General features: G+C 43.6%; 1 non-coding gene across 1 annotated transcript; it reads left to right on the forward strand.

Annotated features, from left to right (window-relative positions):
* Positions 1–626: 626 nt before the first annotated feature.
* LOC109195252 (uncharacterized) lies at positions 627–19,222 on the forward strand. Its single transcript, XR_003214755.1, has 3 exons — positions 627–688; positions 8,398–8,571; positions 19,191–19,222. It is a non-coding gene; the product is annotated as an uncharacterized LOC109195252 (transcript).
* The last annotated feature ends 1,197 nt before the right edge of the window (positions 19,223–20,419 follow it).

The raw sequence follows: 20,419 nt of genomic DNA on the forward strand, positions 1-20,419 counted from the left end.
AACTCTAATAATAATAATAATAATCACCATCATCATCACCACCACAAGAGAATGAGAAAACAATCCAAAACCCCAAGATAACTGAAACACAAAGTACCAGAGAAACATAAAGAATAATCCATGATGCAAAAGTAAACCAAAACATAATAAACTCAAAATACTGGGTCCGACGGACCCAGAACCGTGACAGTAGGTGTTGGACTTCAAGTATGTGCATTTCTTTCACACTTCACCTTTAAAAGTGAAGCCTTGTGGTTCCTGGAAGGAAAAACACGACTTTTTCAAGTCTTTGTCCTGTTTTTATGATAAATGTACGACTTTAATGTGAAACATTCAGAGTTTTTTCTCTTGTTGTGTTTGTTTGAAGCTGCTTCCTGTTGGCTTCAGCTGTTTGGAGTTTCCATTTTCTAAACTTCTACATTCTGAACCTTCTTCAGCTCTGAACAGATGATGAAACACTGAATGATTTCAAGCACTTTGTCTAATAAACTTACATCTTTCATTCTTTATACAGATTGAGGGACTGTGGTTTGTCAGAGATCAGCTGTGATTATCTGGCAGCAGTGCTGAAGTCCAACCCCTCCCATCTGAGAGAGCTGGACCTGAGCATCAACAAGCTGCAGGATTCAGGAGTGAAGCATCTGTGTGGTTTCCTGGAGAGTCCAGGATGTGGACTTGAAACTCTGAGGTCAGTCACATGTTTTAGTTGTGCTGAGATGAATATGATGTGAAAGTTGTGCTGACACTGTGGATCAGTAGGCCCACAGACCTCTATACAGGAAGTCTGGTTCAGCTCTGTGTAGAACTTCTGATCCCTGATCCTCTGAGTCTGACTCAGTAGATAATGCAGAGTTCTGAGCTGATGTGGGTGAGCGGACTCAGGCAGCCTGACAGAGTTGATGTCCAGGTCTTCCCTGCTTGTCCTGAAACATAAACATGAGTATCCTTGCAGGTCAGATCTCATCAGTCACACCTGTTAGTGCAGCTCTCCTCTAGATTGTAGTGCTTGTTAAACTAGGATGATTTTAGGAGCCTGGACCGCAGATCCAAGGGAAGTTATGACTTGGAAAGACTAAACCAACCTGTTAGAGGTGTTCGCACTAACATAGATAAATACTCAGATTTACACCTTTAGTGTCTCACAAAGGGTTAAACAGTGAATGTGCACAGAGAGGTTGGTGGTGAGATGGGCACTTCCAGCACTGTAGATGTGTTCCAGCTCAGTGTTCATGGAAATAATCCAGAGAGCAGGATTCCTTGATGAATGTCACATCTTCTTAAAGTTATAATCCACAGGGAAAACTGTGAAACTGTCGATCTGATATCTACTCAGCCAATCAGGTGTTTGATCTCCAGCCCCACCTTATTATCAGTTTCTCTCTTTCACATCTGAATTATCTTCACTTCACATTTCAGTCAGTTCAGATTTCATTAGCACGTTCACTTTAGCTTAATCCATTTTAATCCAAACACCTTTCTCTTTAAACTCTGTCAGTCACAGTATATCCAGTACAATCCTCTTCTTCACTGAGTCACACATTCAGAGATCAGAGTGTCCTGTGTGCTCTCATTCACTCACACTCACTCTCATATGGCTGAAGTCTGTTTGTACACAGGCTGTCAGCTGGCCTGAGTTAGGCCTGTCTCTAAAATCATTACTTTATTACTTTTATTCTGATTCATCAAAGCCAAACTCAAACATCTTTATATTTACTGATTATGTTCTCATCAATAATTAACAGTCAGTACATTCAGATATGAATCATAATTCAGTGTTTAACATATTATCACAGATGGACTCCACAGGAGATCTCCTTTATGAAGAAACTGTGAAAGTTTGTCCAACAGTGGGAAACATCTCAGAGAACATCTGTGAAGCAGAAACTAAACACAATAATAGAAGAAAAGCCAAATAATGATCCAAATGCTGCTCTGAGACTATCAGACAGGCTTCCAAAGACTGCTCAGCTCTCAGACTTACTTAAAGATGCTGGTGCTGTCCACAGATCAGCTGACCTGCTGGGTCTCCATGATCAGCTTTGTTTCTTGGAGATAAAGGCTGAGCCCTTTAGAGCTTCAGTTCTGCAGAGCAGCAGGATGTCTGAGGTCTGCAGAAACACAGAAACACAGCAGCTAAAAATAGTTGTTCAAAGAAAACGAGGTGGGAGCTGCTGGTTCCTGAGCTTTGATACTGGATTAGCTTCAGCAGTTGTTCCCATCACTGCTGTAGGAGCTGCATTTAGTCACAGCTGATTGTCTTCTTTTAATAATCACAATGATGACTGTTGTAAAAACAAGCAGACAAAGAACCAATGAGAGTGAAGAACAGGATAAAGAGCTCCTGTGATGGTGGCAAAGAAATGAGCAGCAGACGGCCGTCTACATGTTGTAGTGGTTTACAGTCACCAGGGGGCGCCGTCACGGCCACGCAGTCAGTGGGCTGCTCTGCTTGTGCTGTTGTTGGTGAAGCTGAAGTGAAAGCGAGTGTTAAAACAATGGAAAAAAAATTTCTGGGTGTAACTGTTACCAAAGTGCAATTTAGACCTGGCCTGTGGTTGTCTGTGAAGGTTCTCAGTCATCCAGGTCATCGTAGTCAAAGGAGTTTGCAAAGAAAAGCGTCTGGACTTCTTTAAGTTGCTTGAAGACGTTTCACCTCTCATCCGAGAAGCTTCTTCAGTTCTAAGGGTCAATTGGTAGGGAGTCCCAAATTTAAACCCAGTGGGAGTATCCCCCCCCAAAGAGGGACAAAGGACCCCCTGGTGATCCTCTAATCACATGAGCCAAGGTGTGAAAGCGGGTGTGGGACCTAATCAGCCAGGGTTTCGGGTGAGCTCATTGTGAAACCTGGCCCCACCCTATCATGTGAATTCCTGAGGTCAGATGGCCCAGGATGTGAGTGGGCGTTAAGGCGTCTGGGGAGGGAACTCAAAACTGGATTATAGATGGCAGACAGTTGGTGTCGTAAACCACCACCTCTGTTCAAAGATGGTCGCTCACAGTGGACATAGATGGCCTCTTTCACTCCTCTTTCAAACCATCTGTCCTCTCTGTCCAAAATGTGAACATTGGCATCCTCGAAAGAGTGACCTTTATCCTTAAGATGCAGGTGGACTGCTGAGTCTTGTCCTGTGGAGGTGGCTCTTCTATGTTGTGCCATGCGCTTGTGAAGTGGCTGTTTGGTCTCTCCAATGTAGAGGTCTGGGCATTCCTCACTGCACTGTACAGCATACACCACGTTGTTCAGTCTGTGTTTTGGAGTTTTGTCTTTCGGGTGAACCAGTTTCTGTCTGAGTGTGTTGCTGGGTCTGAAGTACACTGGGATGTCATGCTTGGAGAAAATTCTCCTGAGTTTCTCTGATACACCGGCTACATAGGGGATGACAACGTTGTTGCGTCTGTCTTTCTTATCCTCCCTCGCTGGTGTCTGATCTTCTTTTCTGTGCCTCTTTGCTGACTTTATGAACGCCCAGTTAGGATAACCACATGTTTTCAGTGCTTCCTTTACATGTGTGTGTTCCTTCTTTTTCCCTTCAGGCTTAGAGGGAACATGTTCTGCTCGGTGGTGTAGGGTCCTAATTACTCCAAGTTTGTGTTCCAGAGGGTGATGGGAGTCAAAGAGGAGGTACTGGTCCGTGTGTGTGGGCTTCCGGTAAACTTCAATGTTGAGGTTGCCATTGTCTTCAATGTGTGCAGTGAAGGATTCCACTTCTTGTGTCTTGATTTTGACCCAGGTGTGGTCTACATAGACGATAACTTTTTTGATAAAAACATCAAGTTCACCTAGGGCTGCACGATTAATCGTTAGAAAATCGCGATCTCGATTCATACTTATGTGCGATCTCATTTCCAAATGACAACGATTTTAAAAAAGAAGAAAAAAAAAAGACGCGACGATTGTACCGCATTTTGATCCGGGACGTAATCTGCATGAAAACAAGCGCTCCCTCTTCCTGCTCAACAAATGACAAGGGCGGAGCCTTGTACCACGTGGTACAGAAGCTGTGCCGTGATGCTCAAATTGGCAGGGAAAAACAACGTAGAACACGTCAGGGATGATGAGAAAGTGACTGGAGAAAATCCGTCCCGGTCAACCACCCAAACATCAATAACGGGAACCTTATACAGCGCTTCCCTATACACGTTGAACTCCTGCAGGCACAAAGAAATTACGGAGGCTATTACTTATCACCTGACCAAAGATATATCAACACTGTGCAAAACGAGGGATTTAGGAAAATGATCAACACCCTAGACAAACGCTACACAGTGCCGTCCCACAACTATTTTTCTATTGTTGCACTACCTGCTCTATACACGCAGTGTCGAGCAACGGTGGAGACGGAATTACAAGCAGTACAACATTTTGCGGCAACCACAAAATGTGAGGCATTTATTGTTTTTATGTTTATAATTTGTTTTTATGTTCAGTTTCTGTTACGAAGTTGATGTGCAGTTAATAAGCGCAATAAATATTTATATTGGAAAAGAAAATCGTGAGAGAATCGTGATCTCAATTCTCACATCCTGGGCCATCTGACCTCAGGAATTCACATGACAAGGTGGGGCCAGGTTTCACAATGAGCTCACCCGAAACCCTGGCTGATTAGGTCCCACACCCGCTTTCACACCTTGACTCATGTGATTAGAGGATCACCAGGGGGTCCTTTGTCCCTCTTTGGGGGGATACTCCCACTGGGTTTAAATCTGGGACTCTCGGCCATTTGACCTTAGAACTGAAGAAGCTTCTCGGATGAGAGGTGAAACGTCTTCAAGCAACTTAAAGAAGTCCAGACGCTTTTCTTTCCAAGCTCCTTAGACTGGCCTGTGGTTGTTATCTAAGTGATAATCATCAATTCTACTAAAACAAATACAAAATAAATAAATTTGACACATTGTGTTGATATCAAAAGCACACTGAACAATTCAGTGTTGTTTTACTGCTGTTCTCTCTTCACTTCTTCTCCTCTGATTCTCTCAATTCAATTCAATTCAATTCAATTCAATTTTATTTATATAGCGCCAAATCACAACAAAAGTCGCCTCAAGGCGCTTTATATTGTACAGTAGATAGCACAATAATAAATACAGAGAAAAACCCAACAATCATATGACCCCCTATGAGCAAGCACTTTGGCGACAGTGGGAAGGAAAAACTCCCTTTTAACAGGAAGAAACCTCCGGCAGAACCAGGCTCAGGGAGGGGCGGGGCCATCTGCTGCGACCGGTTGGGGTGAAAGAAGGAAAACAGGATGAAAGACATGCTGTGGAAGAGAGACAGAGATTAATAACAGATATGATTCGATGCAGAGAGGTCTATTAGCACATAGTGAGTGAGAAAGGTGACTGGAAGGGAAAAACTCAATGCATCATGGGAATCCCCGGCAGCCTACGTCTATTGCAGCATAACTAAGGGAGGATTCAGGGTCACCTGGTCCAGCCCTAACTATATGCTTTAGCAAAAAGGAAAGTTTTAAGCCTAATCTTGAAAGTAGAGATAGTGTCTGTCTCCCGAATCCAAACTGGAAGTTGGTTCCACAGAAGAGGGGCCTGAAAACTGAAGGCTCTGCCTCCCATTCTACTTTTAAATACTCTAGGAACAACAAGTAGGCCTGCAGAGCGAGAGCGAAGTGCTCTAATAGGGTGATATGGTACTACAAGGTCATTAAGATAAGATGGGGCCTGATTATTTAAGACCTTGTATGTGAGGAGCAGGATTTTGAATTCAATTCTGGATTTAACAGGAAGCCAATGAAGGGAAGCCAAAACAGGAGAAATATGCTCTCTCTTTCTAGTCCCTGTCAGTACTCTTGCTGCAGCATTTTGGATTAGCTGAAGGCTTTTCAGCGAGTTTTTAGGACATCCTGATAATAAAGAATTACAGTAGTCCAGCCTGGAAGTAATAAATGCATGAACTAGTTTTTCAGCATCACTCTGAGACAGGATATTTCTAATTTTAGAGATGTTGCGCAAATGGAAGAAAGCAGTCTTACATATTTGTTTAATATGTGCGTTGAAGGACATGTCCTGGTCAAAAATGACTCCAAGGTTTCTCACAGCATTACTGGAGGCCAAGGTAATGCCATCCAGAGTAAGAATCTGCTTAGATACCATATTTCTAAGATTTTCAGGGCCGAGTACAATAACCTCAGTTTTATCTGAATTAAGAAGCAGAAAGTTAGCGGCCATCCAGGTCTTTATGTCTTTAAGACATTCCTGCAGTTTAACTAATTGGTCTGTGTTACCTGGCTTCATGGATAGATAGAGCTGCGTGTCATCTGCATAGCAGTGAAAATTTATGCTATGTCTTCTAATGATGCTGCCTAAGGGAAGCATGTATAATGTAAATAGAATTGGTCCTAGCACTGAACCCTGTGGAACACCATAATTGACCTTAGTGTCTGAAGAGGACTCTCCATTTACATGTACAAATTGGAGTCTATTAGATAGATATGATACAAACCACTGCAGTGCAGTACCTGTAATACCTACAGCATGTTCTAATCGCTCTAATAGGATATTATGGTCAACAGTATCGAATGCAGCACTGAGGTCTAGCAGGACAAGCACAGAGATGAGTCCACTGTCAGAGGCCATAAGAAGATCATTTGTAACCTTCACTAAAGCTGTTTCTGTGCTGTGATGAGCTCTGAAACCTGACTGAAACGCTTCAAATAAGCCATTCCTCTGCAGATGATCAGTTAGCTGTTTGACAACTACTCTTTCAAGGATTTTTGATATGAAAGGAAGGTTGGAGATTGGCCTATAATTAGCTAAGACAGCTGGGTCTAGAGATGGCTTTTTAAGTAAAGGTTTAACTACAGCCACCTTGAAGGCCTGTGGTACATAGCCGATTATTAGAGATAGGTTGATCATATTTAAGATTGAAGCATTAATTAATGGCAGGACCTCTTTGAGCAGTTTTGTAGGAATGGGGTCTAAAAGACACGTTGATGGTTTGGAGGAATTAATTATTGAAGTTAACTCAATAATTAAAAAAATCCCGCCCTTGTTCTTCTCGCCCCTAGTCTACTCACTCACAGGACCAGGTGTGTTCGGTCATCATGAAGACCCTACTCGTTCTGGTGGCCAGTGTCACAATTCTGTTGGGACTGCTGTCGCTGATTTCAGAAGAAGAAGGACAAGATTGACACATGACGCAATACATCCAGACGACATGACACAAGATCACAACCACCCATGGATGAACAATGCCTGGTACCGTTATGTGTACAACTCCACAAGAGACAGAAACTATTACATCTGTTCGCACATGCCTCTTAATGCAAAACACCTGATAATGTGCATTCCACCAACTTGTCTGACACACTGAACACGCTACGTCAGCTCAGACGAGTACAGCAGCAAGATTACACGCAAAACACAGAGGACTGGCTCACATGGCTGCTTAGCGGGTCATGGAAGTCATTACTCACAAAAGGACTAACATTCGTTGGAATGCTCCTTATGTTACTTTGCTTATTTTCCACATGTGTACTGCCTTGTATTCGGAGTATGATAAGCAAAATGTTTACTGTAAGAGTGCAAGCTTACATTGCATTATCTCAAGTTGAACAAGCTCGAGAAAAGGTACAAGTTGAAGAAGATGATTTTTTAAGCACTAAACTGTGTAAACCCACTAAAGTTGATCATGTACGTTTTCACAAGATGATACTCTAGTTGAAAATGCTTCTGCAAGTGACTAGTAGTTGAAGTACATAAATATATATGAACAACAGCAGGGAATGTTAAGGGATTTTGTGATTTTATGATGTTTTTCCTTTTTGATACATCTTCCCTTTTAATGTTTCATTTACTCAGTTCTCCTTATAATGCTCCATTTACTCATTTACTCATATGCTCCTGTTAAGAAAGGCTTGGAAAGCACATAGTGTTCACATATCTTTATGTTTTGTCTTTGCTTCTTCTCACACACATACACATGAGCCCTGCAGTAATCGCTGACTCCTGTGAAAGTCTCTTGCAGACACCCTTGGAAACAGGACCCAACTGGCTTCTGTTTTCCTCGAGATAGACAATACACTCACACACACACACACACACACACTGTGTCCTATACATGCCCAGATTGTCTGTTAAAGCCTGAAAAAACAGGGAATGTTGCGATGTATAAATAAAGCTGACTGCAAAGCCTCGGGGTGAGTATCACCTGATCACTCACCCGTGCGCACGTAGTTCTCTGAACAAAACTCTGACTGTTTCTGTATTCTTTCAATGTTTAAAAATGTCTTGCCACTGACATTTAATTCCACATGTTGCTCTGCATCAGTGCTCAGTTTCCTGACAAAACAAGATTAAATATTGCTAAATATAATAGTATCTCATTACACTTCAACATAAGTGTTTTATTTTTGTAATAGTTTATCTGTTATTTTTCAGACTGAGTCACTGTGACCTGTCAGAGAGAAGCTGTGAAGCTCTGGCCTCAGGTCTCAGCTCTCAGACCTCTAATCTGAGACAGCTGGACCTGAGTAACATCAACCTGAAGGATTCAGGCGTGAAGCTTCTGTCTGAAGGACTGAAGAGTCCACACTGTACACTGGAAACTCTCAGGTGAGATCAAGCATGTTTCTTTCATCAACTGACAGAATTAGCAGATTAATAATAAGGCAGTCCTCTAATAAGAGGAGAAGTGGAGGTGTTTTGAAGGGCAACATACTCTTATGTTAACAAGACAGGAAGTAGTTCCTGGGAACTGCTTCCTTTGTTATTGTCTAAGTAGAAACATGATGGTAAAACAGTGATGAGTTTGCAGAGGTGAATCCACAGCACACAACACAACAATGCTGCTGCATGCTGAAAGCAGACTTCTCACAGATTCTGAGACTGCAGGTTTCATCACTGTCCAACCAAAATTCACTGAACCAGCAGTAAATGAACGTCCAAAACTACGCTTCATGTTTAAAAAACAGATGATCAGGGGGATTTGTGTTTACATCTTTGTTGTGTAATCTGTTCACCTGCTGTTTCAGCTGTTTGGTGGTTGTTGAGATGGTTTTGTGACCTTTCAGCTGAGATTCTGACATTTCTGTAGATTCCACACGTCTAATTACTTTGTATAGCATGAATGGCCATAACGAGGTTTTTAACAGTAAGAAAAGTTGTAAAACGTAAGAAAATATAGTTAAAAGTCCAAAACCTTCTACGTCTGGTGGCTTGTGGTAAGGAGCAGATCAAACGAGTAAAGAATTACGTTAGAATTATAAATGGCTTCAACAGCACATTCAGGTCTGTGAGACTCATTCAGACACTGAGCCGTGGCTCTGTGCTACATGCACATATTTCTGCATCTCTGCCATTCAGACACACTTTATATATAGTTTATTTTATGTAGTATTCAATACTGAACTGTACATTTAGTCTTTTTAAAGGCAGCAAGTTTTATTCAGTGTTTTCATAAAAGCCTTATTTTTATCCATTTACTGCTATTAGGAAGAACACGTGAGGTTTAAGACCTGGACCAGTTTGAAACCTTTTGTCCTCCACAATGAAAAATGGGTGGAAATAAAAATGGGTCTCACTTTAGCCAGCTCCTAATTTTATCAGTTCTACTCTCAGCGTCTCCTGTATATCTCCTATATAAATGTTGCACTCAGCTTTGTGGTCTCCAGTATCACTGAGATGCAGCCAGATGCTGCTCGTTTTGCCTTTTCACTCTTTCCTGACATGCTTGCATTTCAGTACAGCTCCCATTTCTCTGTGTACCTGGTCTCTACTACCACCCTTGCTGTCTATGGGACATTTCCGTCTTCTTTCACATACTGGTATGATCCCAGTCTGTCTCTTAAAGTGTTTGGCCACATGGTTTGCTCATCAGAATAAAACCTCAGCCGTGCTCACATTGATTATCAGCAAGCCTGAAAATTCATCAATATTTGACCTATGAAATTATCTCAAGGGCTGGATTTGGCCCACGGGCCATATGTTTGACACCCCTGGTTTACACAGTTTGGTATTCAATGTACGAGTTAGCTCTCGGCTAACTAGCAGACAAGCTAACTGCTGGGACTGCGTCTTTCTAACCAGAGCGTCAGACACTCAGACTGGTTTTCTTTGTGGATGATGATGTGTTCTCACACTGATCCTTCATGCTGATGCTGCCATCCACCCACTGCTCCTGGATTCATCATCATCATCTCCATCAGCCCTCACAATACTCCACCTTCATCAGCTTCATGTTCAGGAGCCTGGATGGACAGTAATTCTTTCCATGGGTTATGGTGGGACATTGAGAGCTGAAGTCAAACAGCAGTGAGAAATGAAAGACTGTTTCTATTTAGTCTTGTGATGTGCAGCTTTGTTCAGAGCATTAAGGCCCAGCAAAGATTACTGAGGTCACAGAGTCACTGATGAAACCTGTGTGCTCATAGAAACTGAAACCAGATGAACCAGAATAGAAGGACATTAAAATGAAGTGTCAGCTGCACAAAGGCAAAGCTGTTCAGTTGTTGGTGTGAGTTATTTAAATGGAGGATGGAGTCAGACTTTAAGCTGCTGGACTCAGTCACTATATCCTGTTCTCCTCATAGAACCTGGATCCACAGACTCACCTGTGACACAGTGACACACAGTGTGGCTACACACACATTAGAAAGTGGATCAGTCACACTTGTACAGTCATTTGTTGTGCTGGGAAACCATGAACACTTTGAATCACCATTAATGGCTTTGTTACAGCAACATTCAATCATGAGTTCAAAGTAGTGTATTGTGTCCTTATGTTAATAGTACTGCAGTATGAGAAGTGCAACATTCAGTGTGCAGAAACAAATCAGGTGCTTTCTAACAGCAGTGTTCCCTTTAACACAGCAGCAGTTCAAATATTTCTGTCAGTCTGAGCTGAAACATGAATCTGATCAAATATCAAATCAAAGTTCTTTGTCTCTGCCAGGACGTCAACATCTGATCTAGTTTTTTACAAAGTTCCCCTCAGAGTCCAGAGCCACCAACATACCTTTGACCAACAGCAAGTGAACATTTATAAATGTGTGTTTTCAGAACAGGAAGCAGCAGAACTATTGTTCTGTTATCAGGCAGCAGCACAAACGCTCATCAGCTCATTTACTGTGCAGGACTTTGAGTGTGTGAAGTGTGTGTTTGTGCTGGATTTCCTTTGGAGAATCTCAGTCAGAAACAAGACAAAGAAAAACTCTTTCAGTCGTCCAGGTTGAGTTGACAACATGAACTGCATTTATCTTCCTCTGACTTGACATGTTCTTCCTCCTCTGCACCGAGCCAGCTGCTAAGACACAAGCTCACTGACATTTTCTGATGATAAAGAAACTCTCTTCTTCTGTACAATATGAGCAGCAACAGAGAACAAGCTCTCACAGGTACAGATGTTGCAGCTGTGGCCAAGTACATGTGCTGCATGTTTGGAGCAGCACTCTAATGGACAGGCCTCTGTACTGATGGTGGGCTCTGCTCTGTATCCACCACACTGTTCTCAGCTGAGTCTTCCTCCTGTTCACACTCTGATGAAGCACCAATAGGGCAACTTTTTCTCTGGTGGCTCGGATGTTGTTGCTTCCACAGGTTTCCCTCCAACAACCCTCTGTTCCCTCAGTAAGTTCAGTAAGATCTGGGTAAACACTTGAGCTCCTTGAATCTGGCTCCAGTGCAGCAGCAGTTTCACATATACAATGTTGGCATTTTGCTTGCGTGTCTCCAGGTCTGTTCTGAATGTAGACTTGAATTTGACCACGTAGGCGGGGTCATCATCTGAGCTCTCCATCACCTGAGAGAGATGACAAATCACAGAATCACAGAGCATGAAACCAACTTTTCTCCTCCCAGAAGTTCAGTCACAGACCTGCAACAGAAACAAGAATCAAAGATTCAAATGACGCAGAGCATTCATGTCCTTATATCCACAAACATGTCCTCTACATATTCATGCTGTATTTACACACACATACAGAGGCTGTTTGTCTCTCACACACAGACAGGACACTGAGAAATACATCATGTTAAATATACCTGCAGGGTTCCAGCTGTGCACGTTGTCCCTGTTAGCTGTGGTTGCCATGGCAACCTTGGTGTTGTGCGCGATGCAGGGACGTGTTCAAAGGCAGACGTCTGGCAGCAGCATCATATTTGATGCACTATCTGTACTGAGTGTGCTGACTTTATTTCAAATGTCCCACTGCTGTGCAACATGAATCACATGTTAGCACGTTTCTGTAACTCCCAGGTAACCATGGTTACCCAGCCACGCCCAGTAGTCTCCAGAGAGACCAACAGCTGGTTCATGTTGTAACACCGTGGCTTTCATAGTCTCTCCTTTTTCTACAGCTCATGTGTTCTTCTTGTGATGGTGCGTCTTGAGGCTCATACATGCCGTCATTTGTTGGTCCTAAGAACGTTCCTCAGACCGACTTCTTCAACAACACTAATCGACCTGCAGTTTGTAGCTACTCACTTCACTGTGGCGTTTGTTAGCTTGTCTTTCTTTGGTTTATCTAGACTCCTCCCACCAGCTGAATCTACGTAGTCTGCCCAAGCCTCCCACCTCTGTTTGTTTGGGTTTGTTTGCTGCCATCAACAGCGTGTAATGCATTTAAGTGATACTTCAGACATGAAGTACTCCGATGATAAAAAACTCAACTTTGCTTCCAGATAACTTTAGTTGTATCAACACTGCCTCCTGGAACAGTTTAAAATGAACATGTCAAAGATCTGTACCTGTCTCCATGTTTCTGTCCCCGCCCCTTTCTTTCTGTCCTGGGTCATGTGAGCGCTGCAGAAGTATTAGGCCCACCCTCAATGCTCTCATTGGCTGAGACGCATAATACGCCCATTTCAAGCCAGCACTGGTCAACATCCCTCCTGTGACCCATGGCTTTATATTCAGAGCCAGTGAGCACTTTCACAATAATCATGATTTTAAAAACTGTGATTATTCCACAACTTAGACATCCACACTATTCACACTCTCATAACACACACATATATATAGGGCCTTGAGGGTGACCACGTTAACGGCGTCCAGAGGACGGTCTGTGTATTCAACCCTACCTCTGACGCCGGTGCCTACCTCTCAATTTTAAATCCATGTAGACATTGAGGGTTCTCGGGAGGGGCCGTGCTAACACCTGCTGCTCTCTGGCAGCAGCACCATGCCCTCCCTTGTTTTAAATGCACTTTAGAACAACACGCAGCAACACTACACATGAGCGGGAGGAGGGAGGTATGGGGTCTTCACACACCCCCGTTCTCTACTAGCCATCGGGGCGGGGGGCTGGGAGGAGGTGTTGGCTGTCCGATTGGCCTCCCTGCTGCTGCGGAGCCTGGGGCGGTCTGCTTGCCTCCACCCCGGGGGAAAGGGTCACATATCTTGGGTCTGGGTGCCGTTTCCCCCTCTGGGGGCGAGGGTACCTGGACCCGGGGCATAGAGTATGTTTGGGGAGTATGATTGTGTGTACATGTCTATGTATGTCTGTCCCTACGTTGGGTGAGTGCTGAGTGTTTGTATATGTGTGCATGAGGGTGGGAAAGCATGTTTATGTCTGTGTGTGCCTGTTTGTCTGTGTCTATATGTCAGGTCGGGTCTTAGACTCCACCTCCCTGGGTACTCCCAGGCCCTCCAAGTGTGGAGGCCTATCTCCCCTCACCACACTCCCTGCCGGTAACTGATGCCCTCAGGGGTTGGTGCATTGGTGGTTCTTGGTGTCCGGGGCTGGGCGCTCAGGTATGCACCAGCTCACTCCCGGTGGCTACTTGGCGGGGCCTGGTGCCTGTCGCTCGGTCAGGCCTCTTCCGGGGCAAAGGGGGCCCTCGGGCCTCCGGCCTCGGGGCCTGCAACTCGGTTCACTCTGGCACAGCTGGCTGCCGGCAGAGCCGGTGGGCATGCTGGTGCAGCCCCCTCTGGCTTCTGCTCCGTGGCTACTGGGTGACCCCCTCGTCTGGGGATCTCCTCAGCCCTTCCCAGGAAGGTGGCACGGATGCCCCTCCGGTGGTCCTCCTTGGGCTCTCGCACTCTGGGGCCTCTGGATGTCTGGAGCCTGGATCTCCTCCATGCCTGCTTCATGCCCTGGGGGACGGGGCTATGGGCCTCCACACCCTCTAGCAGACCGTTACATGGGGAAACCTTTTGTATACAAGCGCGTTGATCCACACAGGTGTGCACACGGGTGTTCACTGTTCGTAGACATAAACTACACCTTTCTTAGCTGCTACTTCAAAGCACATTGTGCGCTGTCTGTCCTGCGTGCTGCACAACAACTTTCAATATTTAGTATTTACTGCTGTTCACACTTAGCTAGATTAACGTGATGGTGTTGTGTTTAGTATGTTGCTTTGTTTTTTTGGTTTTTTTGCTTGTTTTCTCTTCTTTTTCTCTCAACAGGTGATCCAGGAGATTTTTTTTTTCTTTCTCTTTGTCTTTGTAAGTGCCCTTTCTCACTGTCCCTTTTCCCTTCTGTTTTTCTTTTCCTTCCTCTCTTTCTTTCTCCCTTTCCTATCCCCCAGTCATGTCTGTCCCATCTGTAACAACTGAAAATAAAATAAATAATAACAACAAAGTTTGATCAAATGGACCAATACGGCAATGCCATGATGATCCATTTGGCAAAATAAATCCATTTGGTATCCTTGTTGGTCTTCAGCAGAGATGGGCAGTAACGCGTTACTTGTAACGCGTTACTGTAATCCGATTACTTTTTTCAAGTAACGGGTAGTGTAAGGGATTACCATTGCAAAAACGGTAATTAGATTACCGTTACTTTCCCGTAGGAACGCTGCGTTACTGCGTTACTAAAACCGTGAGTTTTTTGCGAGAGTGTCTCATGACAGTGACGTAAGTGAGTGCGACGTTCGTGACAACAGCTGTCTGCAGATCAACAATGTATAATATATCGAGTGCGGGAGAAAGTATGAGCATGCAGCGTTTAAAGCGTGGAAGTACTGACCTTATTTTGAGTTTGATTCCATAAAAAGTGACAAAAACATTAGTGTCCGTTGTGCGTGGGAAGAAAACTTCTTTTTACAGCGAAAAAACCCCTAAACTTCCAAGCAAGCACCGAATGCGCTACAACTGGAATGGGAAATTCACAGAGAAACTCGCGGAGTCTTCAACTGACTACTGCGGCACACCTGCACCAGGGCAAACCTCCGCCTAAACCTCCTGCTTTACAGGTGAAAATAGAGCAACTAGTCTTTGACTTTATTTATTTTCTGCTGTGTTTTACTTGCATCTATTTGAAAGAGTGAGTGTAAACACTGGGCTGAAAGATCTATCGCTTTATCAACTATTCAGGTTGTAAATTGTGTTTTTAAAAAGTAACTAAGTAACTAAGTAATTAATTACTTTTGAAAATAAGTAATCAGTAAAGTAACGGGATTACTTTTTTGGGGAAGTAATCAGTAATTAGTAACTGATTACTTTTTTCAAGTAACTTGACCAACACTGGTCTTCAGACAACAATTCTTCAATAATTAATTCCTCCAAACCATCAACGTGTCTTTTAGACCCCATTCCTACTAAACTGCTCAAAGAAGTCCTGCCATTAATTAATTCTTCGATCTTAAATATGATCAACCTATCTCTAATAATCGGCTATGTACCACAGGCCTTCAAGCTGGCTGTAGTTAAACCTTTACTTAAAAAGCATCTCTAGACCCAGCTGTCTTAGCTAATTATAGGCCAATCTCCAACCTTCCTTTCATATCAAACATCCTTGAAAGAGTAGTTGTCAAACAGCTAACAGATCATCTGCAGAGGAATGGCTTATTTGAAGAGTTTCAGTCAGGTTTCAGAGCTCATCACAGCACAGAAACAGCTTTAGTGAAGGTTACAAATGATCTTCTTATGGCCTCTGACAGTGGACTCATCTCTGTGCTTGTCCTGCTAGACCTCAGTGCTGCGTTCGATACGGTTGACCATAATATCCTATTAGAGCGATTAGAACATGCTGTAGGTATTACAGGTACTGCACTGCAGTGGTTTGTATCATATCTATCTAATAGACTCCAATTTGTACATGTAAATGGAGAGTCCTCTTCACACACTAAGGTCAACTATGGTGTTCCACAGGGTTCAGTGCTAGGACCAATTCTGTTTACATTATACATGCTTCCCCTAGGCAGCATCATTAGAAGACATAGCATAAATTTTCACTGCTATGCAGATGACACCCAGCTCTATCTGTCCATGAAGCCAGGTAACACACACCAATTAGTTAAACTGCAGGAATGTCTTAAAGACATAAAGACCTGGATGGCCGCTAACTTTCTGCTTCTTAATTCAGATCAAACTGAGGTTATTGTACTCGGCCCTGAAAATCTTAGAAATATGGTATCTAAGCAGATTCTTACTCTGGATGGCATTACCTTGGCCTCCAGTAATGCTGTGAGGAACCTTGGAGTCATTTTTGACCAGGACATGTCCTTCAACGCACATATTAAACAAATATGTAAGACTGCTTTCTTCCATTTATGCAACATCTCTAAAATTAGAAATATCCTGTCTCAGGGTGATGCTGAAAAACTAGTTCATGCGTTTATTACTTCCAGGCTGGACTACTGTAATTCACTATTATCAGGATGTCCTAAAAACTCCCTGAAAAGTCTTCAGTTAATCCAAAATGCTGCAGCAAGAGTCCTGACAGGGACTAGAAAGAGAGAGCAGATTTCCCCTGTTTTGGCTTCCCTTCATTGGCTTCCTGTTAAATCCGGAATTGAATTCAAAATCCTGCTCCTCACATACAAGGTCTTAAATAATCAGGCCCCATCTTATCTTAATGACCTTGTAGTACCATATCACCCTATTAGAGCACTTCACTCTCGCTCTGCAGGCTTACTTGTTGTTCCTAGAGTATTTAAAAGTAGAATGGGAGGGAGACCCTTCAGTTTTCAGGCCCCTCTTCTGTGGAACCAGCTTCCAGTTTGGATTCGGGAGACAGACACTATCTCTACTTTCAAGATTAGGCTTAAAACTTTCCTTTTTGCAAAAGCATATAGTTAGGGCTGGACCAGGTGACCCTGAATCCTCCCTTAGTTATGCTGCAATAGACGTAGGCTGCCGGGGATTCCCATGATGCATTGAGTTTTTCCTTTCCAGTCACCTTTCTCACTCACTATGTGTTAATAGACCTCTCTGCATTGAATCATATCTGTTATTAATCTCTGTCTCTCTTCCACAGCATGTCTTTATCCTGTTTTTCTTCTTTCACCCCAACCGGTCGCAGCAGATGGCCCCGCCCTCCCTGAGCCTGGTTCTGCCGGAGGTTTCTTCCTGTTAAAAGGGAGTTTTTCCTTCCCACTGTCGCCAAAGTGCTTGCTCATAGGGGGTCATATGATTGTTGGGTTTTTCTCTGTATTTATTATTGTGCGATCTACTGTACAATATAAAGCGCCTTGAGGCGACTTTTGTTGTGATTTGGCGCTATATAAATAAAATTGAATTGAATTGAATTGAAATTGAATTCTGACGGCTATAGAACCAAATGGGACAGGCAAAAAGAGAAACAAACAAACAAAAAAAACTGTGATTAAAATTATTGCTGATGTTAATCAATTAATGAGTTAACGTGATAATAACAGGTTAAGTTGCCCTAATAATTAGACTTTGATGACAAACTGATGTGATCTCCATGTTTCCTTTGTTGGACTGTGGGCGAGTGTCAGAACTGAATGTACTGAGTAACATGTAGAGTTTAAATATGTGTCAGTTTTAGAGCTCTAAAGTGCAGCTATCATGTTAGGAATAGACAGAAACACTGAGCACACTGAGTGGATTGTCTGATGTTTGAGGCTTTCTCTCTAATATTGGAGGCTGTTACCTTACACTGTTAAACAGCTTCAGATGACTGTTGTTGTCTCTTGGGTATTGTCAATTATAAATAAAGTTACATTGAATGGATGTAAATGGATAGATGTTATTTGTCTGTGAAGGTTCTCAGTCATCCAGGTCATCGTAGTCAAAGGAGTTTGCAAAGAAAAGCGTCTGGACTTCTTTGAGTTGCTTGAAGACGTTTCACCTCTCATCCGAGAAGCTTCTTCAGTTCTAAGGTCAAATGGCCGAGAGTCCCAGATTTAAACCCAGTGGGAGTATCCCCCCAAGGAGGGACAAAGGACCCCCTGGTGATCCTCTAATCACATGCGCCCAGGTGTGAAAGCGGGTGTGGGACCTAATCAGCCACCGGGCAGAACAGGTTCCCTCTAAGCCTGAAGGGAAAAAGAAGAAACACACACATGTAAAGGAAGCACTGAAAACATGTGGTTATCCGAACTGGGCGTTCATAAAGTCAGCAAAGAGGCACAGAAAAGAAGATCAGACACCAGCGAGGGAGGATAAGAAAGACAGACGCAACAACGTTGTCATCCCCTATGTAGCCGGTGTATCAGAGAAACTCAGGAGAGTTTTCTCCAAATACAACATCCCAGTGTACTTCAGACCCAGCAACACACTCAGACAGAAACTGGTTCACCCTAAAGACAAAACTCCTAAACACAGACTGAACAACGTGGTGTATGCTGTACAGTGCAGTGAGGAATGCCCAGACCTCTACATTGGAGACACCAAACAGCCACTTCACAAGCGCATGGCACAACATAGAAGAGCCACCTCCACAGGACAAGACTCAGCAGTCCAGCTGCATCTTAAGGTCAAAGGTCACTCTTTCGAGGATGCCAATGTTCACATTTTGGACAGAGAGGACAGATGGTTTGAAAGAGGAGTGAAAGAGGCCATCTATGTCCACTGTGAGCGACCATCTTTGAACAGAGGTGGTGGTTTACGACACCAACTGTCTGCCATCTATAATCCAGTTTTGAGTTCCCTCCCCAGACGCCTTAACGCCCACTCACATCCTGGGCCATCTGACCTCAGGAATTCACATGACAAGGTGGGGCCAGGTTTCACAATGAGCTCACCCGAAACCCTGGCTGATTAGGTCCCACACCCACTTTCACACCTGGGCGCATGTGATTAGAGGATCACCAGGGGGTCCTTTGTCCCTCTTTGGGGGGATACTCCCACTGGGTTTAAATCTGGGACTCTCGGCCATTTGACCTTAGAACTGAAGAAGCTTCTCGGATGAGAGGTGAAACGTCTTCAAGCAACTTAAAGAAGTCCAGACGCTTTTCTTTGCAAACTCCTTTGACGATAGATGTTATTGTGACAAAGAGAAAACGGTTGTTGACAGATAGATTGTTGTTTTGTGTGTCTGCAGTCTGTCAGGCTGTCTGATCACAGAGGAAGGCTGTACTTCTCTGGCCTCAGCTCTGAGCTCCAACCCCTCCCATCTGAGAGAGCTGGACCTGAGCTACAATCATCCAGGAGACTCAGGAATGAAGCTGCTGTCGGCTGGACTGAAGGAACCAGGCTGGAGACTGGACACTCTCAGGTATGAACAGTGTTGCCAACTTAGCGACTTTGTCGCTATATTTAGTGAGTTTTCAGAGCCCCTTAGCGACTTTTTTTCTAAAAAGCGACTAGCGACAAATCTGGCGACTTTTTCTGGTGTTACTGGAGACTTATTTATGACGACTTTTTGACGTGAAAGCGCGTATCGCTTTTACTCTCAACAAGCAGCGGTGCTGCCGTGGGCACCTCACCCGTGCCAAAGCGCTCACGGGCGGAGGATAGTCCTCCCCCAGCTGCTATCAGGGCAGGAGATGTTCACCCATGCTTCCAAACTGCAAATGAATCGCTTATGAGCAAAGCTGCTGCTCCCGCACTGACTGTAACGCAGTCAGTTCTTCTTTTACTGTTATGCTGTTTTGTGGATCACAAGGTTTAAAACTACTTATAAACACACACACACACACACACACACACACACACACAAATTAACTCCACCAGAGTGCCAATCTCGGGTCACTTTTGCCAGTCCAGGCCCGGATAAAGGAGCAGGGTTGGAATTGTGACATTAAAAAATAATAATTGCTAAAAGAAATTTAATTTGTAGTTCTAAATAAATTCTAAATTCGTTTAAGACGTTTTTTACTCACTTTATGTCTCTTCCACGATGTTATTTCTCTCTCCAACAATGTAGGTTACAATTACATTAGCATGACCAATTATGCAAATTAGGCGATGACATCATTAAGCGACTTCTAGCGACTTTTAGGACAGCCAATAGCGATTTTCCTTACTGAGGAGTTGGCAACACTGGGTATGAAGAATGTTTGATAGAGGAGGAAGAGCTGGAAACATTTCCTGTGTCTTTCACTCACTTCCTGTTTGTTTCCTGCAGATGACACATGAACAATCACACATGCAGGAATATTTTCAGGGACAGACACACTAGTCTAGCTGGATAGTACATGGATATTTATGTAGGGGTCTCCAAGATGTCTGTTTGCAGGAACATCTAGGTCACAGGTGTACCTGAGATAGATGCCAGTGTACCTAATAAAGTGTCAGCTAACATTTGGAAATAGAAGCTTAAATAATGAC

The sequence above is a fragment of the Oreochromis niloticus genome, linkage group LG3 (genome assembly GCF_001858045.2).
Source record: "Oreochromis niloticus isolate F11D_XX linkage group LG3, O_niloticus_UMD_NMBU, whole genome shotgun sequence".
Classification (NCBI taxonomy): domain Eukaryota; kingdom Metazoa; phylum Chordata; class Actinopteri; order Cichliformes; family Cichlidae; genus Oreochromis; species Oreochromis niloticus.